Genomic DNA, 18,142 nt, shown 5'->3' on the forward strand with positions numbered 1-18,142 from the left:
TCTCTCCCTCCTTTCTTAAATAGTGGGATTACATTTGCTACCTTCCAAACTGCAGGAATAATTGCAGAATCTATAGAATTTTGGAAGATGACCACTAACGCAGCCACTATCTTGACAGCCACCTCTTTCAATGCTCTGGGATGTAGATCATCTGATCCAGGGGATTTATTAACTTTCAGTCCCATTAATTTCTGCAGTACTGCCTTTTTACGAATGCTAACTTCTTTCAGTTCCTCATTCTCACTGGTTCCTTGGTTCTCTAGTTTTCTTGGGAGGTTTTTTGGTATCTTTGTCCAAGGGCAGGATTTGAAGAGCCTGCCGTCGCTCCCGACAGCGAGCCCAGAAAATGGCAATCCACACGCCTTAGAGCCGCCATGATTTCCTGCGTGGCAGCTCAATTAAATTGCTGGGATGGCCCACCCGCCACCCCCCCACCCCCCGCCCCAAATTATGTGGAGGGGGCAGACTGTCCGCGACAGCAATGGCATCAGCTGTCTGTACGCAGGCGCTGGTGCCATTATTAAAGGGCAGTCAGCTAGGCGGCACTTTTAAATTTTTAAAAGTGCACCTCCCCCACCAAAATTTATCAAATCAAATTCTAATGCCTCCTTTCCCACCCCCCAATAACAATTACATTAACTATTTGTCCTCCACCCACCCCCCACACTTATTTTAAATCGGACCTTCCTCCCCCAAGACTGCACAAAGTTTAAAGTTCACCCCTTCCCACCATCCCCTCATTCCATTTATTTGATCCCCTTTTCCCTACCCCTCTCCGCTGCCCGAAGGATGGGACCAAGCTCCATGGTGGACCTCTGCCGCAACCATCTTCCAGTTCCCCCTTCACTCGCCCCCCACCCCCCCAAGCTGGCACACAGCCCAAATTTGTAAGCTTGGTAAAATCCAGCCCAAATGCTTGTTTAGTTTCCCTGCCATTTCCTTATTCCCCATTATAAATTCTCCTGCCTCTGCTTGTAGTGGGTTCAAATTTGTCTTTGCTGGTCTTTTCCTTTTTACGTACCTATAGAAGCTTTTACAGTCCATTTTTATGTTTCTTGCTAGCTTTACTTTCATATTCTATTTTCTCTATCAGTTTCTTGGTCCTCCTTTGAATTCTAAAATTCTCCCAATCTTCAGGCTTACTACTTTTTTGGCAACTTTATAAGCCTCTTCCTTTGATTTAATACAATCTTTAACTTCTCTTTTTAGCCATGGTTGGATCACCTTTCCTGCTGGGTTTTTGTTTCTCAAAGGAATGTAAATTTGTTGTAAACCATGTATGAATTCTTTAAATGCTAGCCATTGCCTATCTACCTCAGACCTTTTAATGTAGTTTCTCAATTTAGCACAGCCGATTTATGTTGTGTCACCCCTCCAAAGGCAATATCTTCCCCGAAGTTTGGTGCCAAAAACTGAATGCAGTACTCCAGATGGGATCTGAACAAGGCTATGTATAGATGAAGCATCTCTTTGTCACTTTTGTATTCCAACTTCACTGAGGATATAAGCCAATGTTCCATTAGCTTTTTTAATTACTTTCTGCACCTGTGTACTGTCTTTGTGATTTGTGTGCATGTACTAGTTAGAATAATGTGTTATTTGGAGGACAACTTAAAGGTGATGATGTTCACTATGTACCCTTCTATGGAACATTTGGAATGATTTGTTCCTACATATTCAAAAAAACAAATTCTTGTTTAGGCCTCCACACTACATTGTCCCTAAGACAGCAGGCTATCTTTGGGTGTCTGCCAAATCAACCACTGTAAGATGTATTCGAGTATAATAGTGCCTTCATATTACAATGTTATCTTTGGTTCAAAACCAAAACTGGTTTGCATTAATGTTAAACCAAAGTGATGCTAAATCAAAGTGGAGTGAAACTCCCTACAGCAAGTCTTGCTGCATTGTCTTAAGTCCTCACACCAGATACAGGCCACATGTATGACTAATGACATAAGAGGATATGGGGTTAGTGTGGGGGAAAAAGGCATTGAAGTGGATGATCCGCCATGATATTGAATGATGGGGGAGGCTCGATGGGCTGAATGCCCCACTCCTGCTCCTATGTTCCTATGTATGGCAGTTGTGTCAGTGAAAAGAGGATTCACTTCCCAGTGCTGGAAGGGAGGGGCATTGGGACCAGTTCTGGCTCGGAGGCATCTATTCAAAAGGGACTGGGATGGACGTACTCATAGGAAGATTTGCGAGTGTGTTTATGGAGGGTTTAAGCTAAATTGGTAGGGGGATGGGAACAGGCATATAGAAGTAGAAAAGAGGAATAAGGTGGATAAAGGAGTGAGTATGATGGATAGTACTAGAGAAGGAAATAGTGCCATATTAGATGGAAGCAGACTAAGGACTACGAGGAATATAAAGACAGTTTAGACTGCCTGTATGAAAATGCGCAAGTTTAGTGAGCTACAAGCATAAATAGCCATGTGGAAATATGATGTAGTGGCAAAAATGGAAACGTGGCTTAAAAACAGTGAGGACTGGTCTCTTAATATTCAAGGATAAAAAGTGTTCATAAAATATAGGGAAGGAGAAAAGGAGGTTGTGTGACAGTGGGGAAGACATTGTAGTATTGGAAAGAAAGGCTGTCTTAGAGGGAGCAAAGACAGAATCCATTTGGTTCGAGTTGAGAAAAAAAAGGGTATGATGACATTACTGGGAGTATTCAATAGGTCTCCAAATAGAGGAGCAAATCTGTAGGGAAATCCCACAGATGTGCAAGAACCATAGAGTGGTGCCATTGGGGAATTTTATCCCAATGGATATTTGGGTAACTAATGTTAGTGTAAGGAAAGGAGGGGGCAGAATTTCTGAAGTGTGTTCAGGAGAACTTCCTTGACCAGTATGTTCTCAGACCAACTAGGAAGGAGCCATTGCTGGATCTGGTGCTGAGGAATGAGGTGGGCCAAGTGGACCAAGAGTCTGTGGGAGAACACTTGGGTAAGAGTGATAATTATCTCATAAGGTTTAGATTAGTAATGGAGAAGAGCAAGAAACAATCTGAAGTAGAATTTCTAGATTGGAAGAGGGCTGGCAAAGAAAGAATATAAGAATAGAATGGCAGTTAATATAAAAGGGAAGTGAAAAAATTTCTACTGGCATGTTAATAGTAAGTGGGTAGTAAGATGCGAGGTGAGTCCTATTCAGGACAAAAGGTGATGTATGCTTAAAGGTGCAGGGCAAGGCCAGAATACTTCATGAGTACTTTATATCAGTGTTTACTAAAGAGGAGGATGCTGACAAATTATTGGTAGAAGCAAAGATGGTAGAGATTATGAATGGGGTGAAAATTGATGGGATATTTTAGAAAGGCTGGCTGTGCTTAGAGTAGATAAGTCACCTGGTCCGGATGCCTTGCATCAGAGGTTGCCAAAAGAAGTGGGAGTGGAGATAGCAGAAGGGCTTTCCATAATCAATCTTTCAATATTCCCTAGCTATGAGGGAGGAGCAAAAGGATTGGAGAATGGCAAATATGATGCCTTATTCAAGAAAGGGTGTAAGGCCATCCCTAGTAACTACAAGCCAGCCAATTTAATATCAGTGATGGGTAAGATTTTAGAAACAATTAACAGGGAAAAAATCAACAGGCACTTGGAGAGGTTTGAGTTAATTATGGACAGCCAGCACGAATCTGTAAAAGGCAAATCGTGCTTGACTAATTGAATTTTCGGTGAAGTAACAGAGAAGGTTGATGAAAGGAAAGCAATGGATGCTTTCTATATGGATTTTAAGAAAGTCTGACAAAGTGCCACATAAAAGGTTGGTTGTCAAATTTGAGGCTGATGGAATAAGAGGATAAAATTGGCTTAAGGACAGAAAACAGCGAGTCATGGTAAATGTTTTTTCAGACCAGACGATGGTAGACAGTGGTGTTCCCCAATGTTCAGTGCTAGATCACTGATTTTTTTTTTCCCTGATATATCTAATTAACTTGGATATTGGAATACAGAGTAAAATTTCAAAATTTGCTGATTATACCAAATTTGGATATGTGGCAAACAGTGATGGTGATACCAATCAACTACAAAGGACATAGACTTAGAATGGGCAGACAATGAAATATGGAATTTAGTACAGAGAAGTGTGAGATCATTCATTTCAGCAGAAGAGATGAGGAGAGCAATATTGACGGAATGGCCGGGATTTTTATTTCAATACAAGGGCGGGAACTGAGGCGGGCAGGCGCTTAAACTCACTCCTCAGGTCAGTGTGCCAGTTTCCCAACATGAAACCGAACCCTGAAGGTTTAAAAGGCTCCAAGAGCAGGGAGAGCCAATCTATCCAAAATGTATGAATGACTAGTCAAGGTTGTTAACAAGCTTTTTAGCTAGTCAGGGAATGAATGTTTAACATCGGGTGTCAATCAAGCGGGCTGCTTTGTCCTGGATGGTGTTGAGCATCTTGAGTGTTGTTGGAACTGCACCCATCCAGGCAAGTGGAGAGTATTCCATCACACTCCTGACTTGTGCCTTGTAAATGGTGGACAGGCTTTGGGGAGTCAGGAGGTGAGTTACTCCCTGCAGAATTCCCAGCCTCTGACCTGCTTTTGTCACCACAGTATTTATACGGCTGGTCATAGAGTCACAGAGTTATACAGCACAGAAACAGGCCCTTTGACCCATCGTGTCCGTGCTGGCCATCAAGCACCTAACTATTCTAATCCCATTTTCCAGCACTTGGCCCGTAGCCTTGTATGCTATGGCGGTTCAAGTACTCATCTAAATACTTCTTAAATGTTGTGAGGAAGGACTTCCTCCTTCGGTTAGCTGTTGAATTGCCCACCACCATTCATGACTGAATGTGGCAGGACTATAGAGCTTTGATCTGATCCGTTGATTGTGGGATCGCTTAGTTTTGTCTTTTTTTCTAATTCAATGGTAACCCCTAGAATGTTGAGGGTTGGTGATTTAGCGATGGTAACGCCATTGAATGTCAAGGAGAGATGGTTAGATTCTCTCTTTTTGCAAGTCATTGCCTGGCACCTGTGTGATGTGAATGTTCCTTGACAGTTACCAGCCCAAGCCTGAATGGTAACCAGGTCTTGCTGCATGCTGGCAAGGACTGCTTCAGTATCTGAGGACTTGCTGTTAGTATTGAACATTGTGCAATCATTAGTGAACATCATTACTTCTGACCTTATGATGGGTAGGTCATTGAAGCTGCTGAAGATGGTTGGGCACAGGACACTGCACTGAGGATCTCCTGCAATGATATTCCAGGACTGAGATGATTGGCCTTCAACAAACACAACCATTCTCCGTTGTGATGGGTATGACTACAACCAGTAGAGATATTTCCCTCGATTGCCATTGACTTCAATTTTGCTGGAGTTCTGTGATGTCATACTCAGTCAAATGCTGCCTTGCTGTCAAGGGAAGTTAATCTCACCTCACCTCTGAAATTTAGCTCTTGGGTCCATGTTTGGACCCAGGCTGTGAAGACGTCTGAAGCTGAGTGGCCCTGGGGCAACCCAAACTGAGCATCAGTGAGCAGATTATTGCTGAGTGTGCTGCTCAATAGCACTGTCGATGACATCTTCTATCACTTTGCTGATGATTAAGAGTAGACTGATGGGGAGGTAATGGGTTGGATGGGACTTTTTGTGGACAGGACATAACTGGGCAAACTTTGACATTGTCAGGTAGATGCAGATGTTGTAGCTGGATTGGAACTCTTTGGCTAGGGGAGCAGCCAGTTCTGGAGCATGTCTTCAGTACAACTGCTGGTTAGAATAATACCTAGCGTAAAGGAAGATGGCTGTGGTTGTTGGAGGTCAATCATCGGAGATCAATCATCTGAGCTCTAGGATATCACTGCAGGAGTTCCTCAGGGTAGTGTCCTAGGCCCAATCATCTTCAGCTGCTTCATCAATGACCTTCCTTCAATCATAAGGTCAGAAGTGGGGATGTTGGCTGATGATTGCACAATGTTCAGCACCATTCGCGACTCCTCAAATACTGAAGCAGTCTGTGTAGAAATGCAGCAAGACCTGGACAATATCCAGGCTTGGGCTGATAAGTGGCAAGTAACATTTGTGCCAAGCAATGACCATCTCCAACAAGAGAGAATCTAGCCATCTCCCCTTGACATTCAATGGCATTACCATCGCTGAATCCCCCACTGTCAACATCCTAGGGGCAACCATTGACCAGAAACTGAACTGGAGTAGTCATATTAATACTGTGCCTACAAGAGCAGCTCAGAGGCTAGGAATCCTGAGGCGAGTAACTTGCCTCCTGACTCCCCAAAGCATGTCCACCATCTACAAGTCACAAGTCAGGAGTGTGATGGAATACTCTCCACTTGCCTGGATGGGTGCAGCTCCAATAATACTCAAGAAGCTCAACACCATCCAGGACAAAGCAGCCTGCTTGATTGGCACCCCATCTACAAACATTCACTCCCTCCACCACCGACGCACAGTGGCAGCAGTGTGTACCATCTACACGATGCACTGCAGCAACGCACCAAGGCTCCTTAGACAGCACCTTCCAAACCCACGACCTCTACCACCACGAAGGACAAGAGCAGCAGATGCATGGGAACATCACCACCTGCAAGTTCCCATCCAAGTCACACACCATCCCTACTTGAAACTATATCGCTCTTCCTTCACTGTCGCTGGGTCAAAATTTGGAACTCCCTTCCTACCAGCACTGTGGGTATACCTACCCCACACAGACTGCAGTGGTTCAAGAAGGCAGCTCACCACCACCTTCTCGAGGGCAATTAGGGATGGGTAATAAATGCTGGCATATCCAGTGACGCCCACATCCCATGAATGAAAATAAAAGCCAGGACGATGTCAGGCCCCCTTGCCTTTTCTGTATCCAGTACGTTCATCCTTTTCTTTATATCACGTGGAGTGAATCGAATTAGATGAAGACTGGCATCTATGATAGTGGGGACCTCAGGAGGAGTCTGAGATGGATCATCCACTTGGCACTTCTGGATGAAGATGGTTGCAAATGCTTCAGCCTCGTCTTTTGCAATGACTTGCTGGGCTCCCCCGTCATTGAGGATGGGGATGTTTGTGGAGCCTCCTCCTCCAGTTGGTTGTTTTAATTGTTCACCACCATTCACGACTGGATATGCAGAGCTTTGATCTGATCCGTTGGTTGTGGGATTGTTTTGCTCTGTCTATAGCATCTTGCCTCTGCCATCTCCTATGCATGTGGTCCTGTGTTGTAACTTCACCAGATTGGCATCTCATTTTTAGGTATGCCTGGTGGTACTCTTGGCATGCTCTCCTACAATCCTCATTGAACCCGTGGTGGTCCTCTGGATTGATGGTAATGGTAGAGTGAGGGATATGTTGGGCCATGAGGTTGCAGATTGCAGCAAAATACAATTCTGCTGTTGCTTGATGGTCCACAGTGCCTCATGGATGCCCAGATTTAGGGTGCTAGATCTGATCTGAGTCTATCCCATTTAGCATAGTGGTAGCACCACACAACATGATGGAGGGTATCCTCAGCACGAAGACAGGACTTTTTCTTCACAAAGACAATGTGGTCATGTAGTGGGCACTCCTACCAGTACTGTCATGGGCAGATGCATCTGTGACAGGTTGATTGGTGAGGGAGAGGTTAAGTAGATTTTTTTCCTCTTGTTGATTCTCTCACTACCTTCTTACATTTTTGGTATGTTAACCCTCTCATCATTAATTATCCCATTGTTTTGCCTTTACTTCCAAACCTGGATGATTGCTCCAAACATTTATCATTGAGTCTGTCAAATATTTACTAGTTAAGTGCAGTAATTATGTTCCACAACCAGTTTTCCTGCATAACAGTGACTCTACTTCAAGGAGTCTTAATCCATTAGTTGTAACAGTTTGGGATCAGCTGTTGATGTGAATGATGCAGTAAAAATCCAAGTTATTTTCTTTTTGTTTTTTTGGTCAGGTTACTTCAAATTTATCTTCAATTTGTAAATATTGATTTCTACAGCATGCAGCTGCTTCTGGATTTAAATTCTGATTCAATTTGTTAATAGACTTTCTGTTAAAAGAACATTTTGACTTTTGACCTCAAAAGTGGAATCTTATACAATAGGCTGTAATGGTAGCTGAATGGTCACTACATACAACTGTTGTGAAACTTAGTGTTCCCCATTTGCCATCTTGTCAAACTCCAGCTGTGTTAACTTAAACATTTCTCACTAAGTATGTTTTCTTGAACTGACAGCTCAGGATGACGAGCACTTCACAAATGCCTCTGTGCTCTAAACTGGCCTTGACTTCTCTGTTTTAATTGGACTGCTGCAAAATTACTGGAATATAAACTTGGCCCCAAAAGCCCTAGTTCTTTAAAATATCACTCAATTTTTCCACTTAACTGTAATGGCATTAGTTAAGGTTCTTGATAAATTTTCATCAGCAAAAGGAGCATTTAAAATTAAAGCCATGATTATTCTCGTCCCCCACCCACAACTGTCAGCTTTGGACTTTGCAAAAGATGGACCCTTACTTTGGACTAATAGTATATAGTTGGAAGCAGAATAAAATAAGGAACAATATTAGATCACTAAAAAAAAAATCTGCATTTATATATCATTCATGTAGTAGATCAACTCACTGCCTTACATAGGGACAGATGAACATTTGTAAGGGGGAAAAGAGAGAAGGACAGCACGTAAAAGGTGGTAAAGGGAGGAGAGAGTGACCTAGAGATGGAAAAGATTTTACGTGAGAAAGAGTTAAGTTTCTGAAGAGTCTTGAAAGAAAGTCGAGGCAAAGAGGTTTAGGGAGTGAGTTCCAACAAGCAGGGTGTAATATTGAATTGGTTTCATTAAAGGATTATCTCTGCAAAATGCATTCTGCCGCACCCCTTAATCTTGCATTTCTTGTTCTGCATCTTCTTAGCCCCCTTGTAAAGTATTCTGTGCAAAATCAGATACAGTATTCCAGTTGAGGCCAAATCAGTGTTTGTAAAGGTGGTTCATAACTTCCTTAATTTTGTACTCTATGCCTCAATATATAAAGCCCATGATCCCTTATGGCTTATTAACAGTTTTCTCAATGCTGCCTGCCACCTTCAATGATTTGTGTACATATATCCCCTGGTCTCTATGTTCCTGCACCCTTTTATTTTATATTGCCTCTCTTTGAAAATGTTTCACATTTCTCGGCATTAAATTTCATCTGTTGATTGTTCAACTTAAACACACAATCTCTCAATTGCTTCCTCCAGTCAAAGAAGGTGTGGCTCAGAATAAAGCCTGATATAATGGACTGCAGAAGATCACCTGCTCAAAATGGTCAAGTAATGTCAAATTTCTGAATGGTGTTTTTCTGCTGCTAGCATACACTTCCCAGAGATTGAACAATGCACAAAAGAGAAGAAAGATGCTAATGATACAGCAGTCTGGGTGTCTCCTAGAAGATCCCTTTGCAGGTTTCAAGGTAATTGAGAAGGAATAGAAAATTTTACAAAAGAATGGGCGGCACAGTGGCGCAGTGGTTAGCACCGCAGCCTCACAGCTCCAGGGACCCGGGTTCGATTCTGGGTACTGCCTGGGCGGAGTTTGCAAGTTCTCCCTGTGACCGCGTGGGTTTCCTCCGGGTGCTCCGGTTTCTTCCCACCGCCAAAGACTTGCAGGTGATAGGTAAATTGGCAGTTGTAAATTGCCCCGAGTGTAGGTAGGTGGTAGGGAATATGGGATTACTGTAGGGTTAGTATAAATGGGTGGTTGTTGGTCGGCACAGACTCGGTGGGCGAAGCGCCTGTTTCAGTGCTGTATCTCTAAATAAAATAAAAATAAAATGTTCTCATCGCTGGGAAGTGGAAATTAGGGTCAAAATATAATATTGTACAACAGATAATGTGCTTGTATATTAACACCTTTCACTATTTCAGGATGTCTCAAAGTGCTTCACAGTCAAACTTTTGAAGTTTGGTGACTGTTGTAATGTAGGGAAATACACCAGCCAACTTGCACATTGCAGGGTCCCACAAACAACATTAGCATAATTTAAAAAACAATTATCTGGCCATTTATGATGTTGGGTAGATCTCCCCGCTCTTCAAATATGGCATGGCATCTTTAATGCCCTCCTGCGGGAGCAAACTGGACATAGGTTTAAAGTCTCATCCAAAACTCGGCACCTCCAATGCTGCAGCATTCCTTTCGTACTACATTGAAGTGTTGGCCTGGGTAATGCGATCGAGACTGGAGTGAAGCTTAATTCAACAACCTTCTAGCTAACTGCTGCTAAATGAACTGACACCTGTCTGTCTTATTCTAAAATGAAGTGTTCTATTTCTTAGCAATATTGTTGATTCAGGGCTGGGTGCAGTTTGCTTGGTGCCTGCCAACAATTCCTGGAGTCAGACATACAGTTATGATTGCTGTGACATAATGGGGCCAGTCAGGTCCGAGCAGTTCATGCAGGGAATAATTTGGCTCATTTCCATTGACAGGTGTTCATCATAGTTCAAATTTCTAAGTAAACTAGGGTTCTTTAGATCTAATACAAGGCATTTAACAGAATAAAGTAATAACAGACTAATATTTTTCAGATACTTCAAGGCTGCATGACTTGAAAGGGGTGTTCAACTTTGTGGAGGGCAAATTAGGATAATAGACAGTGAGCTACTAGCCAGTGGTTTGAGTTTTTTTGTTATTCATTCATGGGATCTGGGCGTCGCTGGCCAGGCCAGCATTTATTGCCCATCCCTAATTGCCTTTGAGAAGGTGGTGGTGAGCTGCTTTCTTGAACCGCTGCAGTCCATGTGGGGTAGGTATACCCACAGTGCTGTTAGGAAGGGATTTCCAGGATTTTGACCCAGCGACAGTGAAGGAACGGCAATATAGTTCCAAGTAGGAATGGTGTGTGACTTGGATGGGAACTTGCAGGTGGTGGTGTTCTCATGTATTTGCTGCCCTTGTCCTTCTAGTTGGTAGAGGTCGCGGGTTTGGAAGGTGCTGTCTGAGGAGCCTTGGTGCATTGCTGCAGTGCATCTTGTCGATGGTACACACTGTTGCCACTGTGCGCCGGTGGTGGAGGGAGTGAATGTTTGTAGATGGGGTGCCAATCAAGCAGGCTGCTTTGTCCTGGATGGTGTCGAGCTTCTTGAGTGTTATTGGAGCTGCACCCATCCAGGCAAGTGGAGAGTATCCCATCACACTCCTGACTTGTGCCTTGTAGATGGTAGACAGGCTTTGGGGAGTCAGGAGGTGAGTTACTCGCCTCAGGATTCCTAGCCTCTGACCTGCTCTTGTAGCCGCGGTATTTATATGGCTACTCCAGTTCAGTTTCTGGTCAATGGTAGCCCCTAGGATGTTGATAGTGGGGGATTCAGCGATGGTAATGCCATTGAATGTCAAGGGGAGATGGTTAGATTCTCTCTTGTTGGAGATGGTCATTGCCTAGCACTTGTGTGGCGCGAATGTTACTTGCCACTTATCAGCCCAAGCCTGGATATTGTCCAGATCTTGCTGCATTTCTACACGGACTGCTTCAGTATCTGAGGAGACACGAATGGTGCTGAACATTGTGCAATCATCAGCGACAATTCCACTTCTGACCTTATGATTGAAGGAAGGTCATTGATAAAGCAGCTGAAGATGGTTGGACGTAGGACACTACCCTGAGGAACTCCTGCAGTGATGTCCTGGAGCTCAGATGATTGGCCTCCAACAACCACAACCATCTTCCTTTGTGCTAGGTATGACTCCAGCCAGCGGAGGGTTTTCCCCCTGATTCCCATTGACCTCGGTTTTGTGAGGGCTCCTTGATGCCATCCTCGGTCAAATGCTGCCTTGATGTCAAGGGCAGTCACTCTCACCTCACCTCTTGAATTCAGCTCTTTTGTCCATGTTTGAACCAAGGCTGTAATGAGGTCAGGAGCTGAGTGGCCCTGGCAGAACCCAAACTGAGCGTCACTGTGCAGGTTGTTGCTAAGCAAGTGCCACTTGATGGCACTGTTGATGACACCTTCCATCACTTTACTGATGATTGAGAGTAGGCTAATGGGGCGGTAGTTGGCCGGGTTGGATTTGTCCTGCTTTTTGTGTATAGGACATACCTGGGCAATTTTCCACATTGCAGGGTAGATGCCAGTGTTGTAGCTGTACTGGAACAGCTTGGCTAGGGGCGCGGCAAGTTCTGAAGCACAGGTCTTCAGTACTATTGCCGGAATATTGTCAGGGCCCGTAGCTTTTGCAGTATCCAGTGCCTTCAGTCGTTTCTTGATATCACGTGGAGTGAATTGAATTGGCTGAAGTCTGGCATCTGTGATGCTGGGGATTTCAGGAGGAGGCCGAGATGCATCATCAACTCGGCACTTCTGGCTGAAGATTGTTGCAAATGCTTCAGCCTTATCTTTTTCACTGATGTGCTGGGCTCCCCCATCATTGAGGATGGGGATATTTGTGGAGCCACCTCCTCCAGTTAGTTGTTTAATTGTCCACCACCATTCTCGGCTGGATGTGGCAGGACTGCAGAGCTTAGATCTGATCCGTTGGTTATGGGATCGCTTAGCTCTGTCTATCGCATGCTGCTTACGCAGTTTGGCATGCAAGTAGTCCTGGGTTGTAGCTTCACCAGGTTGACCCCACATTTTGAGGTATGCCTGGTGCTGCTCCTGGCATGCCCTCCTGCACTCTTCATTGAACCAGGGTTGGTGTCCTGGCTTGATGGTAATGGGTAGAGTGGGGGATATGCCAGGCCATGAGGTTACAGATTGTGGTTGAGTACAATTCTGCTGCTGCTGATGGCCCACAGCGCCTCATGGATGCCCAGTTTTGCATTGCTAGATCTGTTCGAAATCTATCCCATTCAGCACGGTGATAGTGCCACACAACGGACGGTATCCTCAATGTGAAGGCGGGATTTCGTCTCCACAAGGACTGTGCAGTGGTCACTCCGACCAATACTGTCATGGACAGATGCATCTGCGGCAGGCAGATTGGTGAGGACGAGGTCGAGTATGTTCTTCCCTCGTGTTGGTTCCCCCACCACCTGCCGCAGACCCCATCTAGCAGTCATGTCCTTTAGGACTGGGCCAGTTCGGTCAGTAGTGGTGCAACCGAGCCACTCTTGGTGATGGACATTGAAGTCCCCCACCCAGAGTACATTTTGTGCCCTTGCCACCCTCAGAGCTTCCTCCAAGTGGTGTTCAACATGGGGGAGTACTGAGTCATCAGCTGAGGGAGGGCAGTAGGTGGTAATCAGTAGGAGGTTACCTTGCCCATGTTTGACCTGATGCCATGAGACGTCATGGGGTCCGGAGTCGATGTTGAGGACTCCCAGGGCAACTCCCTCCCTACTGTATACCACTGTGCCACCACCTCTGCTGGGTCTGTCCTGCCGGTGGGACAGGATGTACCCGGGAATGGTGATGGCAGTGTCTGGGGCATTATCTGTAAGGTATGATTCCGTGAGTATGACTGTCAGGCTGTTGCTTGACTAGTCTGTGGGACATCTCTCCTAACTTTGGCACAAGCCCCCAGATGTTAGTAAGGAGGAGTTTGCAGGGTCGACAGGGCTGGGTTTGCCATTGTCTTTTCCGGTGCCTAGGTAGATGCCGGGTGGTCCGTCCGGTTTCATTCCTTTTTATGGACTTTGTTGCAGTTAGGTACAACTGAGTGGCTTGCTAGGCCATTTCAGAGGGCATGTAAGAGTTAACCACATTGTTCTGGGTCTGGAGTCACATGTAGGCCAGACCAGGTAAGGACAGCAGATTTCCTTCCCTAAAGGACATTTGTGAACCCGATGGGTTTTTACAACAATCGACAATGGTTTCATGGCCATCATTAGACTAGTTTTAATTCCAGATTTATTAATTAAATTCAAATTCCACCTTCTGTTGTGGTGGGATTCGAACCCATGTCCCCAGAGGAATACCCTGGGTCTCTGGGTTACTAGTCCAGTGATAATACCACTACGCTACCGCCTACCCCTAGTTTCAGACTCTGGACTCTTACGAAATAGCTGGATACGTTAATGGGAAAACAGTAATGGTGATGGGATTAAATGTGCTGAAGTTCCATTCATTTATTCAGGTCTATCGTGAAGGAGTCATAGAATCAGGGATCAAAAGGAAAAATAACTGCCTTTTTCAACTTGATAGTTAACAATAAATTGTTTATCAGCATTTAAGTGGTCACAAAAGGATAACAAGATATTTAAAATGTTAGTCAACCTGACAAATGCAGTAAAGTGATGCTATAAAGATGCATTCTGTTGCAATCAATAGCTCTACTGTAAGATACTCAATGCAATGAAAAGTATTCCACACAACTTTAGAACATGAAATTGTAGTTCTGCTAATGCCAAAATGTTATTATAGGTTGCAAGCTGGCTCAGCGATATTGCTTTCCCAGAATGTGCACTGAGAATAGTGTATAACTGTTTAATGTATGTATGATCAACCTTATCTGGACTGGTTTCAATCACCTGAGGGAATTTTGAGAGGAGTTTTTCAGAGTTTTCTTCTCCCTCGCAGGAGATTATGTGCTGCAGATGAGAATAGAAAAGGTAAGAAGTGTCTAGTCATGATACTCCAGACATCAAGACCATGGAGCTGGCTTGGTGGACCAGATTGCCCTTTCCTGCTATCATTTTCATATGCTTGTACGATGATGCAAGACAGTCTGGGCAACCGACCCCTCCGTGGCTATCAGGAAGGGTGTGAGAGAGTTTGGCTGAAGGTGTGCTCGCTCCTCGCAGTCAGCACTGGAGTGAATGTTATAGATTGGGCTTCCCTCATTTTGTTTCCTCTCAATCTATTCCCTTGCTTAAGCTTAGGGACTTAGCTACAAGCTAAAGAAATCAGTGTGTTAGAATAACCCAGCTGATGTGTCTGTATCTTTCGGATAAGTGAAAGTGCCTCTTCATGTATGATTTGGTTAGATGACAAAGGTGAGAGTTTGGTTTTTATCATACAAAATACACAAGGGAATAACAGTGCACTGTAAAGAACATGCTCGATTTCATTTTTAATTATTTTGTCCAACAGCAAGAGTGTTGAATTAGGCCAATAGATCAGTGCGCTGGAAATACAGATAAAGGTATTTGCAGCCAATAAAACAATGGTGAGCTCAAAATGTGTATAACCTCCATTATCGTCCTCCCAGCTCCAAGGATGTAAAAAGACAATTTCTGTTATCTACTAAAATGGAGGGGACTTCAATGATAAATAATTGAAATTCCAGTGAGTTAATGTCCTTCACAGCACATTGTATTTAAAGTTGAATGTAGATTAAGGGTCTATCTGAATTGTTTTTGGCATTCTTTTGTATCTGGCTTCGGCAGCGTTCTGTTTAATAGTATCAATGGATTGGTCTTAATTTTTGAGAGTAGGCCATTTGAAATCCACAGCACCCCTCACCAAGTCCTAGTGCTCAAGGCCACTGTTTTCAAATTTTTTTTAATTTCATGGGATATGAGTGTTACTGGCTAGGCCAGCATTTATTGCCCATCCCTAATTGACCTTGAACTAAGTGGCTTACTAGGCCATTTCAGAGTCAACCACATTGCTGTGGGTCTGGAGTCATACGTAGGCCAGGCTAGGTAGGGATGGCAGATTTCCTTCCCTAACGGACATTAGTGAACTAAATGGGTTTTTACAACAATCGACAATGGTTTCATGGTCACTGTTAGACTAGCTTTTAATTCCAGATTTTTAATAATTGAATTCAAATTTCAACATCTGCCATGGTGGGATTTGAACCCATGTCCCCAGAGAATTAGCCTGGGCCTTTGGATTACTCGTCCAGCGACATTACCACTATGCCAGCACCTCTCCTAATAATTGAATTTGGTTCCTTACCCTCAGCTCCAAAACAGCAATCCTGGAGGATGGAATTGTTGTAAACCAGGCCAAGATGAACACTTCCCAAGAGATATGGATTTTAAGTGCAGATCAGACATGATCTAATTTAATGGGTAACCAGGCTACGGTGATAGCCTGATGGTTACTAGACTAATAATCCAGAGAATATGAGTTCAAATCCCAATTTGACTACGAATTTGGCTTCAGTTCAAATATTCTGGAAGTAAAAATCTGGTCCCAGAAAAAGTGACCGTGAAACTGTCAGATTGTTGTAAAAGCTCAACTAGTTCAGTCTTAACCTGGTCTGGCCTGTAAGTGCCTCCAAAACCCACACCAATGTAATTGACTCTCGACTCTCTTCTGAAGTGGCTACCAGCAATTGAAGAAGGCTGATCACCTTAGGACAACTAAAGATGGGCAATAAATGCTGGCCTTGCCAACAATGCCACTTCTCAAGAATGAATTTTGTAACCTACTCCTGTTCCCATGTTCCCAAACTTGGCCGTCTTTCAATCAAGCTCTGGTTCCAGTTGCTTGCCCTAAATCTACACGGCCAAACTGGCAGCGCTGGCTGCAATTTCTCCCCCTAGCAGGACGTGGATTTCTGTGAAATTTCCATGAATAATTGGGTATCCAGATAATGAGCAGATAATTGAGTTGAGGTTTTTGTTCTTGTTTAAAAGGAGATCACTATTCTGCCTATTGCAAAAGTCCAATTTAAGTAGTTCACTATCAACTGGGACGTTTGCCAGGATCAGTATCCAAGTATGTCAGGGTTCACTCAATGTAGTGACAGCTGGTCAAAGCCAAGCTGTCAGATATATTTTCTGAGTGCGTAATTTCTGGTCAGGAGACTTAGTGAACTTCCACGAAGCTGCGTTTTGAAAAACACAGCAGAGAGCATATCTGATGTAAAACCAGAAAATACACAGCAGCTTGGTCAGGTAATAGTAGTTTCACTTGGGATCCTTAATGGGAAACTCTTCAGCCCTGGGCTTCTGGTGAAGGGGTGCACCCAAAACATGAATCTGATTTTGTCAGATGTTGATGCAGCTGCTGTGCATTTCCAGCATTTTCTGTTTCTAAAGAGGCATCCAACAGTTGTGCATTTTTCATTTTACCTTCGAAAATTTAGCATTTAAGTACAATTATTTTTTTCTAAGGAGTAAGGCTGGGCAAAAAAATGATTACTATGCATTGATATAATTTTCTCCTCTCAAGGGTTTATTGTCTCTGTGACCTATATCAATTTGGCACATACAAGAGTAAGGAGATTATGTCAAACTTTTATAAAACAATGGTTTGGCCTCAGCTGGAGTATTGCATCCAGATCTGGGCACCGCATTTAAGGAAAGATGGGAAGGCATTGGAGAGAGTGCAGGACAGATTCAGGAGGATGGTTCCAGGGATGAGGAACTTCATTTATGAAGATAGATTGGAGAAGTTGGGACTGTTTTCCTTGGAGAAGAGAAGACTGAAAGGAGATTTGATGGAGATATTCAAAATCATGTGGGGTCTGGACAGAGTAGATAGGGAGAAATCGTTCCCATTCATGCAAGGATCAAGAACGAGAGAGCACAGATTATATGTCTTTGGCAAAAGGAGCAATGGCGACATGAGGAAAAACGTTTTCACGCAGCGAGTGGTTGAGGTCTGGAATGCGCTGCCAGAGCTTGTGGTGGAGGCAGGTTCAATTGAGGCATTCAAAAGGGAATTAGACTGTCATATTAAAAGGAAGAATGTACAGGGTTACGGGGAGAAGGCGGGGGAATTGTTTACTTAAGAGACCCAATGCAGACACACTGGGCCGATTGGCCACCTTCTGTGCTGTAACAATTCTGTGACTTTGTGACTATAAAAGCATTAATCCTCATATACTTTTCAGATTAGAGGAGCCTCCGTATACTAGAGTGCAACTTGCAGAATTGGCCTTAAGGTGTCTCAGTCCTCCCTATCTGTCACCAATATTCCCATTAGTATAAATGTCAGTACCATTTGAATTTTTAAAAAGTGTTTACTTTGGGTTTTAGTGAGATACTTCCAACACTTAGGGTCCTGCTATCAATGATGGGGCATGCAAAGGAAACTAAAGTAGATTGCTTAATCAGCAGATAATGCTGGTGGGGATGGGTTAGGATGACGCCACAGAGGGAATTATGTAAGTTTCAGTAAAAAGAATGTTAAGTTTGGAGGTGATAAAGGCCTCAGTGGCAGAGATAAAGCAGGAGACAGCCAATGTTCCTAAAATTGGTAATGGACAGAATGTGAGCTTTGAAGGTCACCTCGTTGAACAGGACACAATTCAGACCAGCAAGGAATCTAGGAGCAGGCCGGAGTCACTGGCA

Source organism: Heterodontus francisci, chromosome 6 (genome assembly GCF_036365525.1).
Source record: "Heterodontus francisci isolate sHetFra1 chromosome 6, sHetFra1.hap1, whole genome shotgun sequence".
In the NCBI taxonomy this organism is placed as follows: Eukaryota; Metazoa; Chordata; class Chondrichthyes; order Heterodontiformes; family Heterodontidae; genus Heterodontus; species Heterodontus francisci.